This window comes from Triticum aestivum, chromosome 3D (genome assembly GCF_018294505.1).
Source record: "Triticum aestivum cultivar Chinese Spring chromosome 3D, IWGSC CS RefSeq v2.1, whole genome shotgun sequence".
Taxonomy (NCBI): domain Eukaryota; kingdom Viridiplantae; phylum Streptophyta; class Magnoliopsida; order Poales; family Poaceae; genus Triticum; species Triticum aestivum.
The window spans coordinates 279,195,031-279,204,030 of record NC_057802.1 but is presented as its reverse complement, the minus strand read 5'-3'; positions in this window follow the sequence as shown (position 1 = coordinate 279,204,030).

The following is a 9,000-nucleotide window of genomic DNA, read 5'->3' as shown; positions in this document are numbered from 1 at the left end:
CGGAGGAGTCACATACCAAGCAACAATCCCCCGAAACCGTTTCGGAAATGGAGCTTCGAGCACAGAGATCAAAATCCGCGGGTCTGAGAGCAAGAACACGAGAGAGAGAGAGAGCAATGGTGATTTTTTCTGGAGGTTCGTGGTGATGTGGCATGAAGAGATAAGGGAGGGGGCCCACGTGGGGACCACAACCCACCATGGCGCGCCTGGGGGTCCTGGCGCGCCCAGGTGGGTTGTGCCCACCTGGTGCACCTCCCTCTGATACTATTTGCATAAAAAATTCTTAAATATTCAGAAAAAAATCGTATTAAAATTTTAGAGCATTCTGAGAACTTTTATTTTTGGGTCATTTTTTATTGCACGGGAAATTCAGAAAGAGACAACACATGGCATTTTATTTTATTTAACTAACAAAAAAACAAAAGGTAGGGACAGAAGGTAGTGCTCACTAAATTCATCAACTTCATACCTCTCAAAAATGATCCATTAATAAGGTTGATCAAGTCTTATTAACAACCACTTTCGATTAGCATGAAATAGAAAAACTTTCGTAAATCACTAAGTTACCTCAACGGGGATATGAATATCCCCAACAATAAGCATTTCATATTTCTTTCTGACAGTAGGTAAAGGTAGTTGAAAACTTCCAATAGTGATTGTCGGATATTTTTCAATAACATTAATACCATTCACTTGGAATTGTTTCTTCGGAAAGTGCACCGTATGTTCATTAGCATTGATATGAAAAGTGACATTGCTTTTATTGCAATCAATAACAACCCCTGCAGTATTCAAGAAAGGTCTGCCAAGGATAATCGACATGTTGTCGTCCTCGGGCATCTCAAGTATAACAAAGTCAGTCAAAATAGTAACATTAGCAACAACAACGGGCACATCCTCACAAATACCGATAGGTATGGCAGTTGATTTATCAGCCATTTGCAAAGATATTTCAGTAGGTGTGAGTTTATTCAAATCAAGTCTTTTATATAAAGAGAAAGGCATAACACTAACACCAGCTCCCAAATCACATAAAGCAGTTTTCACATAATTTCTTTTGATGCAGCAAGGTATAGTTGGTATTCCCGGATCTCCATGTTTTTTAGGTACTCCATCTTTAAAAGTATAATTAGCAAGCATGGTGGAGATTTCAGCTTCTGGTATTTTTCTCTTATTGGTGATGATGTCTTTCATGTACTTGGCATAAGGAGGCATTTTAAGGATATCACTCAAGCGAGTACGCAAAAAGACTGGCCTCAGCATTTCAGCCAAGCGTTCAAATTCTTCATGATCTTCTTTTTAGTTGACTTAGGTGGAAAGGGTGTAGGTTTTTGAACCCATGGTTCTCTTTCCTTACCATGTTTTCTAGCAACAAAGTCTCTTTTATCATATCTTTTATTCTTTGGTTGTGGGTTATCAAGATCAACTGCTGGTTCTATTTCAACATCATTATCTGGTTCTTTATTATTTGTTTGCCTGTCTTTATGCACCTCATCATTATCTTTTTCATTATCAGAAGGTGAGTGTTCACTACCAGATTGAGTTTCGGCATCAGAGATAGAATCTTCATTATCAGGAGGTTTTTCTACTTCAGGTTCACTAGAGGCACGCAAAGTCCTATCATTATTCTTCCTCTTTTTCTTTTTAGAAGGACTACGTGCATCAGTATTAACTCTTTGGGAGTCTTTTCAATTCTTTTTGGGTGTCCCCCAGGATAAAGTGGTTCCTGAGTCATCCTACCTCTAGTCATTACTCTAACAGCATGATCATTGATATTATTATTCACTTCATCAAGCAACTCTCTTTGAGATTTAGCAACTTGTTCTAACTGAGTTTGAACCATAGAAGCATGCTTCCCCACACCTCTAACATCATTTGAGATTCTAAATAACAAGTCACTCAAGCGACCAATCATATCATAATTGTATTTCAATTGTTTCATAACATTTGCATTGAAGTGATCTTGTTTCCTAATGTAATTCTCTAACTCATAAAGGCATTGGCTAGGGTGCATATTGTGAGGATTATCATTGTCATTGAATTTCATTAGAGAATTTACCTCTACCACCTTAGGCAGTGGTGGTGTATCAAGCCCATGTATTTCTTCAATAGGAGGTAAATTTTTGACATCCTCGACTTTAATACCTTTTTCCTTCATAGATTTCTTTGCCTCTTGCATATCTTCAGGACTGAGATATAAAATACCCCTCTTCTTCGGAGTGCGTTTAGACGGTGGTTCAGGAAGAGTTCAATCGTCATAATTTTTCAACATGTTGTTCAATAATCCTTCAGCTTGCTCAATAGGTCGTTCCCTGAAAACACAACCAGCACAACTATCTCGGAAGTCCCTAGAAGCATCAGTTAGTCCACTATAGAAGATACCAAGTATTTCATTTTTCTTAAGAGGATGATCAGGCAAAGCATTAAGCAATTGGAGAAGCCTCCCCCAAGCTTGTGGGAGACTCTCTTCTTCAGTTTGCAAAGTTAAATATTTCCTGTAAGGCAGCTTGTTCCTTATGAGCAGGAAAATATTTTTCAGAGAAGTAATAAATCATATCCTCGGGACTACGCACACAACCAGGAGCAAGAGTATTGTACCAAGCTTTAGCATCACCCTTTAATGAGAACGGAAATAATTTTAGGATATAGTAGTAGCGAGTTTTCTCATCATGAGCAAAAAGGGTGGCTATGTCATTCAACTTAGTAAGATGTGCCACAACAGTTTCAGTTTCATAACCATGGAAAGGATCAGATTCAACCAAAGTAATTAACTCTGGGTCGACAGAGAATTCATAATCCTTATCATCAATAAAGATAGGTGAAGTAGCAACCTTAGGATCACATTTCATTCTAGCATTCAGAGATTTTTCTTTATACTTGCATAATAATTTCTCTAGATCATCTCTATCCTTGCAAGCAAGAATATCTCTAGTTGCCTCCTCACCCATAACATAACCTTCTGGTACCTTTAGCAATTCATATCTAGGAGGGCTATTTCTAGTAGGTGTTTCAAGATTTTCAGTTTCAAGCTCATCATCAGTTTCAGCAATATCATGTTGTCTTACTCTAGCAATTTGTTCATCAAGAAATTCACCTAGTGGCACATTATCATCAAGCAAGGTACTAGCATCATCATAAGCATCATTCATAGTAGAAGTAGCATCATCAATAACTTGCGACATATCAGGATTGATAGCATGTGGTGGTGTTGCAAGTTTACTTATAACAGAAGGTGAATCTAAAGCAGAGCTAGATGGAAGTTCCTTACCTCCCCTCATCTTAGAGAGAAAAATCTTAGTCTTAGCATCCTTCAGATTCTTCATAATGATAAATTGATAATAATCCCAAGTGACTCAACAAATAGAGCTATGCTCCCTATCAACGGCGCCAGAAAAAGGTCTTGATAGCCCAAAAGTATAGGGGATCGCAACAGTTTTCGAGGGTAGAGTATTCAACCCAAATTTATAGATTCGACACAAGGGGAGCTAAAGAATATTTGTAAGTATTAGCAGCTGAGTTGTCAATTCAACCACACCTGGAGATTAATTATCTACAACAAAGTGATCAGTGGCAAAGTAGTATGATAGTTTGGATAACAGCAGCAGCAGCAATAGTAACGGTAACAGTGATAGCAGTGATTTTGTAGCAAGTGCAACACTAACGATAGCAGTAGTAACTTAGCAGAAACAATATAAGATAAATTCGTAAGCATTGGATCGGTGACTTGTTGGATGATATTCATCATGTGACAGCTATAACCTAGGGAGATACGGCACTAGCTCCAGTTCATAAATATAATGTAGGCATGTATTCCGTAAATAGTCATCCGTGCTTATGGAGAGAACTTGCATGACATCTTTTGTCCCACCCTCCCGTGGCAGCGGGGTCCTATTGGAAACTAAGGGATATTAAGGCTTCCTTTTAATAGAGAACCAGAACAAAGCATTAACACATGGTGAATACATGAACTCCTCAAACTGCGGTCATCACCGGGAGTGATCCCGACTATTGTCACTCTGGCGTTGCCGGATCATAACACGTAGTAGATGTCTATAACTTGCAAGATCAGATCTAGAACATAGATATAATGGTGATAACATAAAGGGTTCAGATCTGAAATCATGGCACCCGGGCCCAAAGTGACAAGCATTAAGCATGGCAAAGTCATAGCAACATCAATCTCAGAACATAGTGGATACTAGGGATCAAGCCCTAACAAAACTAACTAGATTACATGATGAATCTCATCCAACTCCTCACCGACCAGCGAGCCTACGAAGGAATTACTCACTCCCGGTGGAGAGCATCATGGAATTGGCGACGGAGAAGGGTTGGTGATGACGAAGATCGAAGATCCCCCTCTCCGGAGCCCCAAACGGACTCTAGATCTGGCCTCCCGATATAGAACAGGAGACGGTGGTGGCTCTGTCTCGTGGAACGCGATAATTCTTTCTCCCTAATTTTTTTCTGGAAAAATAGGAGTTTATAGCGTCAGTTTCAGGGTTTGCTGGGCCACTAGGTGGGGACAACCCACTTGGGCGTGCCTGGAGGGGGGGCACCCTGGCGGGTTGTGCCCACCCAGGTGCCCCCCTCCGGTGGTTCTTGGCTCCAGAAATTCTCTTTTATTATATAAAAAAACCTCACAAAGTTTCATTCCATTCCGAGAACTTTTATTTCTGCACAAAAACAACACCATGGTAGTTTTGCTGAAAACAGCGCCAGTGCGGGTTAGTTTCATTCAAATCATGCAAATTAGAGTCCAAAACAAGAGGAAAAGCATTAGGAAAAGTAGATATGTTGGAGATGTATCAATGAGGGAGGGAAGCTTCTACATTCGCGGGGGACGTGGCATTGTCCATTGGGTGGCAACATGCGGTCATACTGGTATGCAATAAAGGATGCGAAGAGGCTTCCTATATCGGCAAGGACCAGCTTCCCTACCAATTTCTCATCCAATAGAACTCCCAAGTTAACTGTGCTAAGGCTGAAGTAGTCATCAGATGGGTGACCGAATGGGAAGTGGACTCGATGTTAAAACTAATGGGATGGGTTACTATAAACATTTTATTGGCTTAAATGTATATAGTGCTCCGTCCTATAGTTGAACCTCGATGTCTTTGTTTTGTAATTTTTTTGTTTTTTGAACACATGTTAATTGAAGTTCTATCGCGTTACTTTTTGATAATTTTTGTTTTTTGAACACATGTTAATTGGCTTGAAAGAAGGTCTATCATGTTACTCCACAACATCTTTCCAAAAAAAGTGATATAACTTTTGTCAACCTATAAGGCATGTCTGTCAAATTAACCTCGAGGTACTTGTTCTCAAATTAACCTCTGGGTCTTGCAGGAGTACTTGTTTTTTGAACACATGTTAATCGAAGGTCTATCGCATTACTTTTTGATAATTTTTGTTTTTTGGACACATGTTAATTGGCTTGAAAGAAGGTCTATCGTGTTACTTCACGACATCTTTCCAAAAGAAGTGATATGACTTCTGTCAACCTATAAGGCATGTCTGTCAAATTAACCTCGAGGTACTTGTTCTCAAATTAACCTCTGGGCCTTGCAGGAGTGCTGCAATGTATTAGCATCAATAGCAAGATGAGCCAGCAAGCTAGTAGTGAAGTTGCCAACATGCTCAAAGTGCACGCAACATTGAGTAGAAAGAAGCATGCCCAGGAAATTAATGCGTGCTTAGGGAGGCCTTTGCTCAAAGAGCAAGTGTATATAAGGTACATTCGACAGGTTATAAGGACCAGGAGTGAGAAGCAATACGGGCTGCTGGATATACTATAACTAGGTGTCCCACGGAGGTAACATTCAAAGTTATTCTCGCACTATAGAATGGTATAGGAATGTGGGGAGATTTGGTTGATTTTATATCACTGAATAATATAAAATATTATGAGTGTAGATGCTCCACCGCGGGGTTCCTTGCTCCTTCTCGGTCGTCGGGAATCTATGTTCTTCCACTCTTTTTTTACGCGAGCTTTGTTCATCCTTTTGCCAACACGAGAGACATCTAGCATCAAGATGCACGTGTCATGCAAGAAAATGGAGATAATCAGATAAGCAGTGCGTAAGTGAGTCGTGCACTTCGATGGCACCTACTACGCCACATTTTTTCTCCTCGACTTTCGGAAGAGGCGAAGAGCCAAGCACAAGGTCACCTACTAACCTAGTACAGTATACTATAGCCAAAGCTGGTCCACCTTTTTAGATTATGGTTAATTAATATTGGCGGCACTTGCAGCGGCACATCATTTAGAGCAAGTACTCTCTTCGTAGGAACTTAAAACGCAGGAATAGGAAAAATAAAGGATTGGAGTGGCATGTTCACATGAATCCCATAGCATTAGGACAGTGTTCCCCTAAAAAACTAGAGTGTTTGACACAGGAAAAACAAAGGAAGTGAAAAAAAGTTGGCGTGGATGCTTGATTGCCAATTAACACATGATCTCATAGGGAAAAAATCCTATAGCATTCTATCCTATGAATCAAACGACTAATGTAGGAAAATTATGAGGGGCGGGTCTCTCCAACAGTGTTCCTCGGCTCGCACCTAGCATCACGGTGGTTGAACTTCGAGTCATTCATCTGGTACACGTGGCATCTCAGATTTGGACACAAGGTGATGTACACCGTCAAGGTCCATTAGGCCTTGTTTGGTACTAGGGTTTTTGAGGGGATTGGTGGGGATAATATCCATAGGGATTGGGTGAAACCCCAACCTTCACACAATCCCTTCAAATCCCCATTTATCCCCCAATACACTAGGTAGGAGTAGTGTATTGGGTACTGAGAAAAATGCACTAGAGTTTGGGGATTTGTGGGGAAATGTGGGGATGAAACATGCCAAATACACTATAACCAAATGGTGTTCTGGGATATGTGGGGATTTGGGGGTTTGACCGGGATAATCACCACCAATTCCCTAAAATACACTAGTGCCCAACAAGGCCTTAAGGATAATGTTGTCCTCAAAGCCGGACGTACACAGACAAGGTCCACGGTTAAGGGAGTCAGGGCAGACGCGACCTCTCACTGCGTCCGCCATTTGAAGCGGCGCGCCGACCGAGGGTGCCACCCACTGCACTCCCAGCTGTACCCGCCTCCTCGCTGCATTAAAAACCTACATTTAAACCCGCGTGGAATGCGAGAAACCCACTCCGGCCACACACATCCGTTCAGGAGCAGGACGCCGGCCAAGCTCCTCCTTCCACCATTTTCTCCACTCTTTCGGCGGCATCCGACGAGAAGGAAGAGCAGTTCTCCGGCATAAAAGCCATCTGGGTGGCCCGCCGAGCTCGGCAGTTATGAGCGAGGCAACTCGCTGCTCCACCTACCTCGCCTAGCCAGTCGGAGGCAGTTGCCACACTAAGCCAACGCGTGGTTCCGCAGCTGGCCGCTCCAATACAGCTCAAGGAAGAGTGCCAACTTGCTCCATGTCAGCTTGTTGGGGAGCACGGCAGCACGGGCATTGTCGTTGCCCTCGATGCCGCCGCATCGTACAGTGCCTCCAATGCCTGCGACTGCGCCATCCAGGCAGAGAATAAAGCCGCCGCGGATGTCGACGAGGTGACGTGGCTACGCGGATGTCCACGAGGTGATGGCCAGCACGTCCCCGCCTGCCGCCATCATCGAGGATAAGTAGAACACGGGAGGCCGCCGCCGATTGTATCCCATGAAGGCCACCGCCGAGGGGACGCCGACGAAAACAACCGGTGTCTTGCACGATTATTCTTCAGCCGAATGCTGGAGGAGGACAAAGAGATCGGGCAGCGACCATTTAGATTAGGTATATTAATTCTACCAGGCTGGTTGTAATGGGAGTATCATAAGTAGTATCATGCATGCCAACTAGGCAATTTTGATGAGGTGGCGTCGAATTAAATGAAGAAAGAGAGGGTTGAGTATCATATTATGATACCGTATGGAATTAAGTTACTCCCACTGTGGTTAGTCTTAGGCCTTCTTCGGTTCAACCTCCTCCCAAGGGGGTTGGAGAGGAATGGAGGGGAATTTGGCTTGTACATGATTTAATCCCCCACAATCCCTGTTAATCCTCGTTAAAACCCCTTGAACCGCACATGCCCTTAAGGTTAAAAATGACCGGGATTACAGAGGACATGGTACAAACTTCAAGGATTTAAAGGTGAGGGTTTGTTTCCGACTAGCTCTACAACCTCAAGGTTTATACTCCCTCCGTCCCAAAATAAGTGTCTCAACTTTATACTAACTCTAATACAAAGTTGTACTAAGCTTGAGACACTTATTTTGGGACGGAGGGAGTAAATCGAACTTCACTCTCCCCTCATGCCCACACCTGGGTACACTCATGCTGGAGCGCATTTGCACACGAAAAGGCAGGTAACGTGACAATTTGAGACATCTAGTCGTCCACTTAATGTGGGGTCTGGGACCAAATGTCAGCCATACCAAGTGTGACCTGAACGCGGTAGCACGGTTATTGATCGAGTTTCTTTTTACTGGTACGTTAAGTGAAAAAATATGGCTGCGCGCGTATTCAATTTAAAATGATCGCTACTGAGGGAAAAACAATTACTACTCCACTAGTCCACTTCAGGACTTGCTTGCTAGGGTTGTTCTCTTCATCTCACTCTCTCACCGTCTCCAGATCTAAACAAGATTGTGGTCTCCACTCTCTTTGTGTCTCTCTCTCCCTCTCTCTCTCTCTCTCTCTTCTCTCTGGTTGACACAGATCCGGCCGGATACCTTCCGCTGGTGGTCGCCAGTGGCGAGGGAGGAAGCCGACGCGCGCCGTCTTCTCTGACCTGGCGCCGGCATGGGAGGTCCTCCTCACCTTTGCTCCCCGCCGTTGAGTTGGCATATCCCGCCGCCTGCCTTGCCACATCCCGCCGACCGGAGGTATAACTTTTTTTAGGACCGGCCTTGTTCTAATGGCCCAGCTCCCCACGTTGTTGCATCCCTTTTTTCATCAAGTTAGGGTTGCTCCCCACGTCGCTGCATCCTGCAT